Source organism: Nicotiana tomentosiformis, chromosome 12 (assembly GCF_000390325.3).
Source record: "Nicotiana tomentosiformis chromosome 12, ASM39032v3, whole genome shotgun sequence".
Lineage (NCBI taxonomy): Eukaryota > Viridiplantae > Streptophyta > Magnoliopsida > Solanales > Solanaceae > Nicotiana > Nicotiana tomentosiformis.
The window spans coordinates 38571652-38587255 of record NC_090823.1 but is presented as its reverse complement, the minus strand read 5'-3'; the positions used below and the strand labels follow the sequence as shown (position 1 = coordinate 38587255).

The following is a 15604-nucleotide window of genomic DNA, read 5'->3' as shown; positions in this document are numbered from 1 at the left end:
CTTCCTACCATTCAAATCACCACATGCATCTTAAGATTTATGAGGATCTCGAACTACATCATAATGATTCTTGGTCCAGAGGCCAAAGATAGTTACCTCTGTACATGGGCTTTGATTGATGGTCCTTCGATCTCCAACGACCGATTTTCTTCAAGGTATAAGCTCCACCCTGATTTCCCCTCTGTTTTCCCCCCTTTTGCTATCTTCCGAAGTCACTCGTCATTCCCTACTATCTCTTTGAATTCAAACGGAGCCTTAAGGCTTCAATGCTACAATAAATAGAGATTTTAATGCTCTTACCAAATACACTAAAGAAGAGAATTGAAAGAACACACAGACACACACTAAAAACCTAAGAATTTTTTGTTGGTTCAAGTATTCAGAAGTTCTTCTCTAATTTTTCTTTTTCTTTCTTTTAATCCTGCTCAAGTTCGACTACGGTAAGTTGATTGTTGAGGTTGGGTTCTCAAACGGCCACTGATTTTTCTTTATCTAGTTTACTACTCCAAAGAAGGTCAGTGAGCACTAATCTCCTTCTTTCATTCTTCAATTATTTATATGGCTCTCTGTTTATGATGTCTACCTATTAATTCATGGCTGCTCATGATGTTCGTCAATAACATGTGACCCTTTACTGTATTTTGTATTTGTGTTATCCTTATTTTAAAAATAATGATACTTTTCTGATTGTTATCTCTGTGTTGTTGTTAAATCTGTGATGGTTGTTGAACTTTGTTTCTCATGACTTAGCTAGTTAAAATGATTCTACATTGTTGTTACTCTTATAGACAAGTCATGTTGAGCCTTCATGTGAGTTGAACTAAACCCCATGTTAACAATGTCACGACCCGAATTTCCTTTTATAGGATGTCGTGACGGCACCTAGTCTCTAAGACTAGGTAAGCATAATAGTAATAACTGAATATAAAGGTAAAGCTCACCCTCAACATATGAAATATATAAGAACTGCGATTAAAAATATTTACAACTCCCAAAACCCGGTAGAAATAAGTTACAAGCTCTAGAGAAAAAAAATGCTAAGTGTCTCTATACATCAGAGTCTAATAAAAATAAAGAAAGCAACATCATAAAGATAGAGGGAGACTCCGAGGTCAGCTGACGCTGGCAGATGTACCTTGAAGTCTCCACGTACGGCCTAACCCACTGGTACCTTGTCTGGTAAGTAGTACCTGGATCTACACAAAACAAATGTGTAGAAGTATAGTATGAGTACACCACAACGGTACCTAGTAAGTGCCAGGCCTAACCTCGGTAGAGTAGTGACGAGGTAAGGTCAGGGCCCTACTGGAATAAAAGGGGCAATAAGGCAGAAGATATAATAATAAAATGAAATGACTTAGAATTTAAAGAATGAGAAATTATAGAAAGGTAACAACACATCAAATAGAGGTAAATAACAGGAGCGCTCCTGAGGTACCACCTCCTAGTCCCAAATGTAAATACACAGCAGGGGAGCTCCCGAGGTACCGCCTCGTAGTCCCAGAAGTAAATATGCAACAGGGGCGCTCCCGAGGTACCGCCTCGTAGTCCCAAAAGTAAATATACAACAGGGGAGCTCCCGAGGTACCTCCTCGTAGTCCCAAAAGTAAATACACACTCAAAACCTATGGCATGCCGAATTTACAGCAAAGAACCCTATAGTTAAAGACTGAATACAAAGTCACGGAAGCAGGTAATTCAACTAAACATGTTGCACAAATTGCAAGTAAGAGTTAAGACACGTAGGCATGCGACATTAGGCTAAACATGATGAATACACATGCTAGAGCAACTCAGTTAAGGAATTAAAAGAAAACTACTCAACAAGAACCAGATTTGTTTTCAATATTTAACCCGAGTACGCACTCGTCACCTCGCGTACGAGGCCTTCATGTATTGCAAATATCATAACAGTACCAAAACCTAAGGGGAGTTTCCCCCACACAAGGTTAGACAAGTCACTTACCTCAAACCAAGCTCAATCGGTCAATAAGAACGCCTTTTCCTCGATTTTCTGACTCCGAACGGCCCAAATCTAGCCAAAAGAAATTACATACTATAAATAAAACTACAAGAAACTAATTTAAATAATGAAACTACTACTTTAGCAAAGAAGTGAAAAATTGCCCCAAAACATCGACCCAGACCCACATCTCAGAATCAGGTAAAAGTCACAAAATACGAATATCCATTCGATATCGAGTTCACCCATACCAAAATTACTCAAATCTGATACAAAATTCTCGATCAAAACCTCAAAATTCGGCCTAAGGATATTTCTACCTTTTCCACAAATTTCTCAACCAAAATCCTTAATTAAATGAAGAATAAATGATATCTTAGTGAAAATTAATCAAAAATAAGTCAAGAATCCTTACCCAAATGTTTCCTCTGAAAAACCCTCAAAATTTCGCTCAATCAGAGCTCTCTACGTCCAAAAATGGAGAATGAAATCAGACCCTCGAACTTAGGCCTTTTCTGCCAGTGAATTCGCACCTGCGAACCCACAGCCGCTTCTGCGGCTCTGCACCTGAGGAATTCCCATCGCAGGTGAGGTTCTCACTTAGTCCAGACACGTTTGCTTCTACGGACCACAATGCGCATCTGCGCTTCCTCTCCTGTGGTCAAGGAGCGTTTCTGCGCACGCGCTCCTGCGAACCAAGTCCACTTCTGCGATCACTAGGCCCTCTTGGCCTTTCCGCCTCTACGCTCATCCTTTTGTAGAAGCGACACCGCTTCTGCGACCTCCTCGTCGTACCTGCGACCACTAGCCACCTTATCCAGCCCCGCATCTGCACCCACCCGCTCGCTTCTGCTAGCTCGCACCTGCGGTCAAACTTGCGCATATGCGATTGCACCAGAACTGGTGCACTTCATCCATTCTCTAAGCCTCAATTCGATATGTTAACCATCCGAAATCACCCCGAGGCCCCGGGACCCCGTACGAATGTACCAACAAGTCCTAAAACATCATACGGACTTATTCGAGCCTTTAAATCACCTCAAACAACGCTAAGAACACGAATCGCACCCCAATTCAAGCTTAATGAACTTTAGAACTTCAAACTTCTACACTCGACGCCGAAACCTATCAAATCAAGTCCGATTGAACTCAAATTTTGCACACAAGTCATAATTGACATTACGGACCTAGCCAACCTCCAAAATCGGAATCCAACCCCGATATCAAAATGTCCACCCCCGGTCAAACGTTTCAAAAATCATCCAATTTTCTAATTTTCGCCAATTGACGTCGAAATGACCTACGGACCTCCAAATGAACATCCGGACACGCTCCTAAGACCAAAATCACCCTACGGAGCTATTGAAACCGTTGAAACTCTATTCTAGAGTCGTCTTCATACAATTCAATCTACGATCAATTCCTAGAACTTAAACTCCTAATTTAGGGACTATGGGTCCCATTCCACTCAAAAACTCTCCCCAATCCGACACCAAGCACCCTGGCAATTTACGTAACCACAAAATGAAATTGAGGGAGCAATAATTAGGGGTTCAGGGATAACACTCTCAGAACGACCGATCGGGTCGTTACATCCTCCCCCTTTTAAAACAAACGTTCGTCCTTGAACGAGTATAGAGACATACCTGATGTGGTGAGAAAATAAGGATAACAGCTACGCATATCATGCTCGATCTCCCAAGTCATCTCCTCGATCGGATGGCCCCTCCACTGCACCTTCACTAACGCGATGTTCTTTGACCTCAACTTTCGGACCTGCCTATCCAAAATGGCCACCGGCTCCTCAACATAAGATAGATCCTTATCCAACTAGACTGAGCTGAAGTCTAACACATGAGTTGGATCGCCGTGATACTTCTGGAGCATGGAAACATGGAATACTGGATGAACTGCAGAGAGGCTAGGTGGTAGTTCAAGTCTGTAAGCCACTTCTCCAACCCTCTCAAGAATCTCAAAAGGCCCGATATACCTAGGGCTCAACTTGCCCTTCCTTCTGAACCTCATAACACCCTTCATGGGCGAAACCCGGAGCAAGACCCGCTCCCCAACCATGAATGCAACGCCGCGAACCTTCCAATCCGTATAACTATTCTGCATGGACTGGGATGTACGAAGTCGATCCTAAATCAATTTAACCTTTTTCAAGGCATTCTGAACCAAGTCTGTACCCAATAGCCTAGCCTCGCCTGACTAGAACCAACCCACTGGAGACTGGCACCGCCTATCATACAAAGCCTCATACGGTGCCATTTGAATGCTCGACTAATAACTATTGTTGTCGGCAAACTCTGCAAGTGGCAAGAATTGATGCCAAGCACCCCCAAAATCCATCACACACGCACGAAACATATATTCCAATATCTGAATAGTGCGCTCGGACTGTCCGTCCGTCTGAGGGTGAAATGTTGTGCTCAACTCCACCCTATTACCCAACTCATGCGGTTCAGCTCTCCAGAACCACGATGTAAATAATGTACCCCTGTAAGAGATGATAGATACCGGTATGCCATGAAGCCTGACAATCTCGTGAATGTAAACCTGAGCTAGCTGCTCCGAAGAGTAAGTAGTAACCACAGAAATGAAATGAGCTGACTTGGTTAATCAATCCACAATCACCCAAACTACATCGAACTTCCTCTGAGTCTGTGGGAGTCCGACAACAAAATCCATAGTGATTCATTCCCATTTCCACTCTGGAATCTCTAACTTCTGAAACAATCCACCCGGTCGCTGATGCTCATACTTCACCTTCTGACAATTTATGCACTGAGCTACATATTTCATTATGTCCTTCTTCATCCACCTCCACCAATAGTGCTGCCTCAGGTCCTGATACATCTTCACGACACCTGGATGAATGGAGTACCACGAACTGTGAGCCTCCTGGAGAATCAACTCACGCAAAACATCTACATTAGGCACACTTAGCCTGCCCTGCATCCATAATATACCGTCATCTCCAATAGTGACTTCCTTGGCATCACCGTACTGAACCGTGTCCTTACGGATAAGCAGATAGGGGTCATCATATTGACACTCTCTGATACAATCATAAAGAGAAGACTGAGAAACCACACAAGCCAAAACTCGACTCGGTTCGGAAATATCCAATATAACAATTGGTTGACCAAGGCCTGAACATCTAAGGCTAAAGGTCTCTCTGATACTGGTAGATATGCTAAACTACCCAAACTCTTCGCCTTGTGACTCAAGGCATCGACTTCCATATTGGCCTTCCCGGGATAATAGAGAATGGTGATGTCATAATCCTTAAGCTGCTCCAACCATCTCCGCTACCGCAAGTTAAGATCATTCTGTTTAAACAGATGCTGGAGTATCCGGTGTTCGGTGTAGACCTCACAAGGGACACCATACAAATAGTGTCGCCAGATCTTCAAGGCATGAACAATAACTACTAACTCGAGGTCGTGGACGAGATAGTTTTTCTCATGCACCTTCAACTGTCTAGACGCGTAGGCAATCACCCTATCGTCCTGCATCAACACTGCACCGAGACCAATGTGCGACACATCACAATACACCGTATAAGACCCCAAACCACTAGGCAACACTAACACTGGAGTTGTAGTCGAAGAAGTCTTGAGCTTTTGAAAGCTCACCTCACACTCCTCGGTCTACCTGAACGGAGCACCCTTCTGGGTCAATCTAGTCATAGGTGCATCAATATATGAGAAACCCTCTACAAATCGACGGTAATACCCTGCCAAGCCAAGAAAACTCTGGATCTCCATAGCTGAGGATGGTCTGGGCCAACTCTGCACTACTTCAATCTTCTTCGGATCTACCTTGATACAATCACTTGATACTACATTAACCAAAAATGCCACAGACTCTATCCAGAATTCACACTTTAAAAAATTTTCATACAACTTCTTTTCTCTCAAGGTCTGAAGTACAGTCCTCAGGTGCTGCTCATGATCCTCCCGACTGCGGGAGTACACCAGAATGTCATCAATAAACACAATGATGAAAGAGTCAAGATAGGGCTGAAATACACTATTCATCAAGTGCATAAATGCTGCGGGGGCGTTGGTTTGCCCAAAAGACATCACAAGGAACTCGTAATGACCATGCCGAGTCCTGAATGCAGTCTTCGGGATATCTGGCTCCCGAATCTTCAACTGATGATAGCCTGAATGCAAGTCGATCTTAGAGAACACTTTCGCACCCTAAAGTTGATCAAATAGTTCATCAATACGTCGCAATGAGTACCTGTTCTTCACTGTAACCTTGTTCAACTGGCAATAATCAATAAACATTCGCATAGAACCATCCTTCTTCTTTACAAACAAGACAGGGGCACCCCAAGGCGACACACTAGGCCAAATGAAGCCCTTATCGAGAAACTCTTACAACTGTTTCTTTAACTCTTTCAACTCTGCTGGGGCCATACAATAAGGTGGTATAGAAATGGGCTGAGTGCCCGGTAATAAATCAATGGCAAAGTCGATATATCTGTCAGGCGGTATGCCTGGAAGATCCACCGGGAATACATATGAATAGTCCCTCACTACCAGAACTGATTCGACGGTAGGAGTATCAACACTAACATCCCTCACATATTCCAGATATGCATCACACTCCTTCTCAACCATCCGCTGAGCCTTTAGAAATGAGACAACCCTACTAGGAACATGCTCTAAGGTACCTCTCCACTCCAGCCGCGGTAGACCTGGCATAGCCAACGTCACCGTCTTGGCGTGACAATAAAGGATAGAGTGATAGGGCGACAACCAGTCCATGCCCAAAATAACATCGAAATCCACCATACTGAGCAATAATAAATCGACTCTAGTCTCAAAACCACTAAGAACAATCAAACACGACCGATACACACGGTCAATAACAATAGAATCACCCATGAGTGTAGACACATAGACAGGAGAACTCAGAGTATCACGGGATACACCCAAATACGGGGCAAAATAAGATGATACATAAGAATAAGTGGATCCTGGATCAAATAAGACTGATGCATCTCTATGACAGACCGGAACAATACTTGTGATGACAGAATCAGATGCAACTGCCTCCATCCTAGTAGGAAGGGCATAATATTTGGCCTGGCCTCCCCCTCTAGGGCGACCTCTACATGTTCGAACTCCACCTCGAGCTGGTTGTGTGGGTGGAGTGGTAGCTGGTGCTGTAACCATAGTCTAAGGACCCGGTGGAGCACGTGGTGCCTGAGTGGTCTGTGGAGGTGCACCCCTCCTGAGTCTGAGGCAATCTGTCACCATATGACGAGTGTTGCCACACTCAAAATAAGCTCTCGGAGGACGTGGCTGCTGTAATTGGCTCGGCCTAATCAGCTGGACTGACCGCTGAAAGCACCCCATGCAGGAGGTTCACTAGATAATGGCGGTGCGTAATAAGGAGCCTGGGCCTAGGAGTGGCCAGAGCACCGCTGGAGGCTGGAAGTGCTGAATGAACAGGGCGACCCACATAGCCCCTACCCTGACGAATTGCAGCTGGGGCACAAGTACCACTATATATGCCAGACTCTCGAGATATCTTGGCCTCCCTCTCGTCTCTCTCCCGAGTCAACATACCCTCCAATCTCCTGGCGATCCCCACCACCTGTTGGAATGCGATATCCATCTCCAACTCTCGGGCCATGCTAAATCTGATACTGGGGTTGAGCCCCTAAATAAATCGACGAACCCGCTCCCGAACAGTAGCAACCAAGGCTGGTGCATGCCTGGCCAAATCACTTAACCGGACCACATACTCTGACACGGTCATAGAACCCTAGCGCAACTGCTCAAACTCTGCGCGCCATGCATCACTGAGATTTTGGGAAAGATACTCCCTCAAGAACATATCTAAGAACTGAGTCCAAGTGAGTGAAGCTGCCTCATCTGGACTACCCAACTCATATGCTCGCCACAATTGATAAGTCGCTCCTCTAAGCTGTAACGTAGTGAAAGAAATCCCACTAGACTCCACAACACCCATAGTACAGAGGATAATGTGGCACTCCTCAAGAAAGCCCTGGGCATCTTCTGATGCTAAGCCACTGAAAGTAAGAGGGGTGGTACTTCTTGTACCTCTAGAGCCTGAGTTGCTCCCCCTCAGAAACTGCTTCCCTAACCTCGGGCTGAATTGGAGCTATCGGCTGCATCAGTATGACCTCGGGAACCTGCTCAACCTGGACCCGCTTCTATGGGGTACGGGCGGCGGGAGTCTGTGCTCCTCCCCCGGCCTGAGATATGGCAGGAGCAAGTGGTATCAACCCCGCCTGAGCCAACGTGCTGAACATGCTCAGAAACTGGGCGAGAGTCTCCTGGAGGGCTGGTGCAGTAACAGGCGCCTCGGGTGCCTGCCCTCCAACTGGAGCTACTGATGGCTCCTCTGTAGCAGCTCGTGCGGGTGCTCTGACTACACCACGTGGATGTCCTCGGCCTTTACCCCAGCCCCGGCCCCGACCTCTCGCGGCTCTAGCATAGGGCGTAGGTGTCTGGTCATCAGATCCAGTTGTGTGTGTCCTCACCATCTGTGAGAGAATAGAAAGACAGAAATTTAGAATCCGAAGTCAAAATCTCGCACGATAAGGAATTAAAAAAGTGAAGCTTTTCCTAACAGTTCCATAGCCTCCCAAACATAAGTACAGACGTCTCTGTATCGATTCGTGAGACTCTACTAAATCTGCTTGTGACTCATAACACCTATGAACCTAGTGCTCTGATACAACTTGTCACGACCTAAATTTCGCTTCTTATGATGTCGTGGCGGCATCTAGTCTCTAAGACTAGGTATAGATTGTGCTATGAATTATAATATAATTATTTAATCAAAAAATATTGTAGTATTTATTTTAAAATATAACTATTACAATTGTGTTGTAGTAATTGTTATTTTATTTTAAATGATAATAAATTGTTAGAATATTCTAATATTTAAAAAATAGGATAATTTTCAATAAATAATTTAAAATTTAGAAAAATACACAAAAATGATAGTATTTAACTAATTGCAAAAAATAATAAATTTTTTTTATATTTTGTAAAAATAAGAATAATTATCAATAAATTGCATAAGAGCTAAATAATGTGCAAAATACTATATTTTATTATTTTTTTATTAGGACGCCTGCAAAAGTTAATTTTTAAATGCGGAGGGTCAAAATTGAGTGACAACACCATTTAGCCAAAAAAGTTTCCAGTTGATAAATTCTCCGGTCAGGTGGGTCAAAAGCTCCTGCCACTCTTCTTGACCATGTGGTGTGGCCCAATGCCTCATCCTCTCATTGTGATTGTGGATCATGTTGCTAGTACCGACAAAGTAGCCGATGGTCGGCTCTCTTGGAAAGAAATGCTCCATAGCCCATATTTGTATCAGCAGGTTACCGCCTTTGAAGAAATTATACCCTCTCGAACAAACAGACAATGCCCTGAACATATTCTGCCAATATCATAGGAACAAGAATGACTTGTAGATTCCCTCAGAATATAGCCAAGACCAGGGGTAGTATGTTGATATTAATCTCCACCTTCCTTTGTGGGAAAACTAGTAGCCGCAACAGTGCTAAAGAAAAGGTCAGGGGGCGAAGGCTCTCCCATGTCACTTGGTCACACTGAAATTCCTCAAGATGCCAATCGTAGCTCTCCTGATGCCTAAATCCATCAAACAACCGGTCCAAACTCACCCATCCGTCTTTAACATTTATCAAATTCTTGTTACTCTTCAAACCTAGTGCGTAGAGAAACCTGTGGCCCAGCATGATGACCATCAATATAGGCTTCCGTCCAGTGAATGGAAACTTAGTGAAACTGGTAACTTACTCAAGTGTTGGCATCAGCTCACAATCAACAAACTTTAAAACCACTGTGGCTGGATTCCAGAACTTTATCAATAACCTGGTCTCACAACCCAAAATTAAACTAGTCGTGATGGCACCTAACCCAACCCGTTAGGTAAGTCAATTAACAATAATCCAATTCAAAAGAGATTTAATGAGAAAATAAATAATGAAATAGTTAAACTTTTATACAATAACTCAATGACCGGTAGTACAAATCAGGAGCTTCTAAGATTTAGAGTATACAAAGCTGGTATGAAATAAATACATCATCTGTTCAAAATATACATAAACTGATTTATAAATCTAAAGCTACCAAGAACAAAAGGCAGCTATAATCGGAACGCAAGTACATCTTCAATGCCAGCTCCCGCCATACACAGCAACATCAGCTCCAAAATCTGCACGCAAGGTGCAGAAGTATAGTATGAATATAACCGACCACATGTACTCAATAAATAATAAACCTAACATTGGGTTGAAAGCAGTGACGAGCTTGGACAACGGTCAGAGTCCAACACCAATAACCAAGGACAACTCGTAACAATATAATAAAATCATTACAAGTAATAACTTAAAGATATGATGCTTATCTTGTTCACAGTTATGAAATATAGGCATGCTTTTTAGGTATAACAGTAAAACGCAAATCTTTTACCGAAATTACCAAAATATGAGTATATCAGAAAAACTATGATTTTTCCCAAAAACTTTCAACAACAGATAAGATAGTTCGTTATTAGATAGCATAAAGAAAGTACATCTCTATTCTTACATGTCAATGTGCATGGTAAGTCATGAATGTCACAATGCCGTATAGCATAAGGAAATGCATCTCTATGCCTACATGCCAAGTATGCATGTCAAATGTAATGCACCACAGTGATAAACTCATGTACTCACACTCTCAGAATACTCAATCTCACTGTCTTATGTTCAATCACGCGACACTTCTACATATTTTGTTTGTGCAAATCCAGGTACTGCTTAACAGACCAGGTACCTGTGAGCTAGGCCGTACGTGGAGACTTTAAGGTACATCTGCCAGCGTCCGCAGACCTTGGAGTCCCCCTCTATCTTTATGATGTTGCTTTATTTATTTTCATTAGACTCTGATGTATAGAGACACTTAGCATTTTTTCTCTAGAGCTTGTGACTTATTTCTATTGGGTTTTGGGAGTTGTAAATATTTTGAATCGCAATTCTTATTTATGTCATATGTTGAAGTTGAGCTTTACCTTTATATCTAGTTATTCCATAAATTATTAGGCTAATTATATGGAAGCCATAGAATTTATCTCAAATATGGACCAAATAAAGTGAATCCCAATGTTCCGTCAAATTTTGACGCGTGATGTGATAAGACATCATAACGTGACAGCTGACAAGTCACTTGATGTGATATGATGGGGCATGATGTGACATGGCATCTTTTACATTTGAACCACGTTACATTTAACCTTTATATCACAAAAAGACGAGGACCACATATTTTAATTTGTACAATTTTTTTATAATTTCGTGAAAAAAATCCAAAACCTAAAATCCCTAACCCTCACCCCCACATTTTCGCTCTAACAGCCGCCCCCCTTTTTGTACCCATCTGATTTCTCTCATTTGAGAGAAAAGGCAGTCGCCAACCCTTGGCTCTCGTCTCTCCCGTTTGAAGTCGCCGGCTGAAACGCCGGTCAACCACCTGCTCCATCGCTGCTCTCATCCCCATTTCCATCTAACACTTCCCTTTCACTTTCACCACCAAGCCGCCGCGATTTTCACTGCTTAATGGAGTCGCCGCCGTATTTGACCACCGGCCGGTGACTGTGTTGTCACCATTACCTTCGTCTGCTTTGCTTCTATGTTGGGCATGCTCAGATCTAACAAGATCGGGATTTATTTTGTGACGTTTTGTGCCGAGTTTGGCCGGAATAATATTTTCGGCGACACCTTTGTGTGTCGTTTTGTCTGTTGCTCCGGTGTCGTCATCGTCGTGGTAGTAGCGTCAATGGACGATTCATGGGTTTGAGTTCCATTTTGATTCTTCGGCCACCTCTGTCGGAGATGGTACAAACTCCGGTGAACTAATTTTGTTTCCGGCGACCCTTGGTTAAAAATGATACACTTTGTTTCTCTCTTGTTTGGGTACTGCTTTGTTGCCTCTGATGTTGATACGGTTGGAAAAATAAAATTCCGGCGACGTTTGGGTTTCGCGGCTACTTGTTCTTGCTCCTCCGTCCAACAGTTTGGAGGTCTTCGACTATTATCTCTTTGAGACCATGTTTTGAACTCTTTTGCTTTTCTGTTTCGTTGTTATATCACTGCCAGTAAAGTGTTAATCACAGGTTGATTTTGGGTTGATTTCACATTACATTTTGCTGTTTGTTTCGTTCGTGTGGCTGTTGCTTAATTGGAAATCCGGTTCCGACACCACCTTGGACTGTGTGGCTTCGAAAATTCTATTTGGTTTCACCCACGTTTGGCTTCATAGTTTGGTGTTAATTGTCGTGACCCTCGTTATGTTGTGATATTTTGCTTTGGATAGATTTTACTGAATGCACATTGATGGGGTTGTGACGCCTAAGTTTATTGTCTCGTATTAATTGATTAAGAAGAGAAATACTATTAGCTACCGGCGCAACCGAGGAGGTTCCAATTCTCATGTTTAGATGGATATTACATATATCTGAACCTTATATATTATTTTTTAAACTATTTTTCAAAACTATATTTCAAAACTATTTTTTTTAATAAAACAATTTCTTTAAAGCATTTTCAAACTATATTCAGAAACAATCTTCCAAAAACATTTTCAAATAAAATCATTTCAAAATGACGAAAGTTGAAATTTTGGAAAGTTTGACCGGGAGTGGAATTTTTAATATCGGTGTCGGATTCGGATTCCGAAAGTTGGAGCAGGTCCGTAATGTCGAATCTGACTTGTGTGCAAAATATGAGGTCAATCGAACGTGATTTGATAGGTCTTAACATCGGTTGTGGAAGTTGAAGTTTCAAAGTTCATTGAAAATATTTTCACCATATGAATTGGGGTAAGTGTTCTCTACTCGGTTTTGGTTATATTTCATGAATCTACCTTCGTTTTTGGTAATTGGATTGTGAATTTTAAAGAGGAAATTGGGGTTTGGATTTAAAAATTCATAATATGAATTTTTAAGCTTTGAACATCGAATTGGAGTCGGATTTGAGTGAAACTAGTGTGGTTGGACTCATAATTGAATGGGTTGTCGGTTTTTGTAAATTTTGTCGGGTTTTGAGGTGCGGGCCCGGATTGGGCTTTCGGCCGATTTGGGCTTTTGATTCAAGATTTGATCTTTTTCGATCGGGATTGGTTCCTTTAGCAATGTTTGATGTATTTGAGTTGTTTTTGGTTAGTTTCGAGCCGTTCGGAGGTCGGAACGCACGTGATGTCATTTTGGAGCATCGCTTGGCTTGCTCGGTGTTGGAATTAGCTTGTTCGAGGTAAGTAACTCTTCTAATCTTAGTGCTGAGGGTATGGAACCCCGAAATACCTGTTATGTGATTGGTATTGAGGTGACACACATGCTAGGTGATGGGCGTGTGAGCGTGCACTATGTGAATTGGGACTCTATTGTTTCCATGGCACTGTATAGTGGTCCTACTTTGTTGATATCTGTGTTTTCACCATGTGATAAAGTAGTTAAGCTGTCAATCGTGCTAGATACCATGTTTAGGCATTATGCCGATATTATTTGGACCCATAGTGGTCGTTTCTTACTGTCATCTCACTGATTTCATTGATATTTCATACTCAGTCATATTCATGCATTCATATCATATCTTAGTCTCAATTATTTATCGATACATCATATCATTGTTGTCGGGCTAGTTTCATGACATTGTGAGCCCGTGAGTGAGACTGGAGAGATTGATGACTGAGTGAGGCCGGGGGCCTGTTTGTGAGGATGTTGTCACAATAGCACATGAGTTGTCCGTGCGATTCCAGATGTTGATATTATAGCACGTGAATTATCCGTGCGGTACGTGAGTTGTCCATGCGATTCCAGATATTGATATTATGGCACGTGAGTTGTCCGTGCGGATTATAGCGCTTGGGCTGAAAGGAGCCCTTCCAGGAGTCTGCACACCCCAATGAGCGTAGTCAACTATAAACAGGGATCGGGCTACTCGCCGTAGCGAATATTGTACAGCGCTGAGTGATTAAGTGTGTTGAGCATAGAGAGAGAGAGAGAGAATGCGAGACAATGAGATTGAGTACTCTGAGAGTGTGAGTACATGAGATCATCATCGAGATGCATTGCATTTGACATGCGTACTTGAGTTACATGCATAAAGGTGCATTTTCTTCTGCATACCCAGTTTTGGGGACATTTATGATTTTACCCGTATCTTGACATGTAGGCATAGAGAAGTACCTTCCTCATGCTATCTGGAAATGAAACATCTTACTATTTATCGAAAGGAGGTTTTGGAAAAAATCACAGTTTTCAAACTTACTCGTATTTTGGCTTTTTCGGTAAAAGATTTGAATTTTCACTGAGATATTTGAAAAGAAATGCCTATTTTTCGGGAACTGTGAACTGACTGAGCCTTTTATTTTTGAGATACTCTTTTGTTACGTGTACTATGCTGTTATGAACTGTTGTGGAATATTGGTATTGTCCCCGACCTTTCTGTTAGCTCGTCACTACTTTCAACCTAAGGTTAGGTTTGTTACTTATTGAGTACATGTGGTCGGTTGTACTCATACTACACTTCTGCACCTTGCGTGCATATGTTGGTTGTTGTTGTTATGTTCGATGGGAGCTGGATTGAAGATGTACCTGCGTCCCGGCTGTAGCTGCCTCTTGTTCGTGGTAGCTTTAGATCAGTAAAACTCTGTTTATGCACTATTCAAACAGACGATATATTTATTTCATTTATGCTTTGTAAACTCTATTCTTAGAAGCTCATGATTTGTACTACCAGTTCTTGAGAAATGTATTAGATTCAGATATTTCTTTTGAATAATTGTCTTATTAATATTATTGGAAATTGGATAGTTGTTAATTGGCTTACCTAGAGGGATGTGTTAGGTGCCATCACGACTAGTTGGATTTTGGGCCGTGACAGCAAGGCAGCAAGAACACTATAAATATCGCCCAAACGAATAATGGACACAAGCACAACCAATTAATCAAGTCCTTCAAAATATACATCTTTTATCTACAAGTGTTTCGAATAGAAATGTTTAGAATATAATCCTTTCAAGTAAATATCTTACGAATATAATTCTTTCAAATAAATATTATTCGAATATAATTCTTTCAAATAAATATCTTTCGGATATAATTCCTTCAAATAAATATCTTTCGAATATAACCCTTACAAATAAATATCTTCCGAATATAATTCTTAAAGCAAATACCTTTCGAAAATAATTCTTCAAATAAAATCTTTCAAATATAATTCTTCAAATAAACTCTTTCGAATATAATCCTTTCAAATAAAATATCTTTCGAATGTAATTCTTTTAAATAAAACCTTTCGAACATAATTCTTTCACATAAAATGTTTCGAATAAAATCTTTCAAATATAATTTCTTTCAAGTAAAAATGCTTCAGATATAATTCCTTCAAATAAAATCTTTCGAATATAATTTCTTTCAAGTAAAATCACCGGTTGACACCTCATTTCATAATCCTAAAAATCTCGGCTCTCAGCCCACTTTCATATCTCACGGCACCTCGTGCCCATATTTCTATCACAGTCGTATGGGCAATTCACAAGACAGAAGACATAATAATTTAATGAAATGATTGAGGAG

At 41.6% G+C, this 15604-nt stretch overlaps 1 long non-coding RNA gene across 1 annotated transcript; it reads left to right on the top strand.

The window, feature by feature from the left end:
• Positions 1–11130: 11130 nt before the first annotated feature.
• LOC138903459 (uncharacterized) lies at positions 11131–14831 on the top strand. Its single transcript, XR_011412529.1, has 2 exons — positions 11131–12847; positions 13191–14831. It is a non-coding gene; the product is annotated as an uncharacterized lncRNA (long non-coding RNA).
• Positions 14832–15604: the final 773 nt, after the last annotated feature.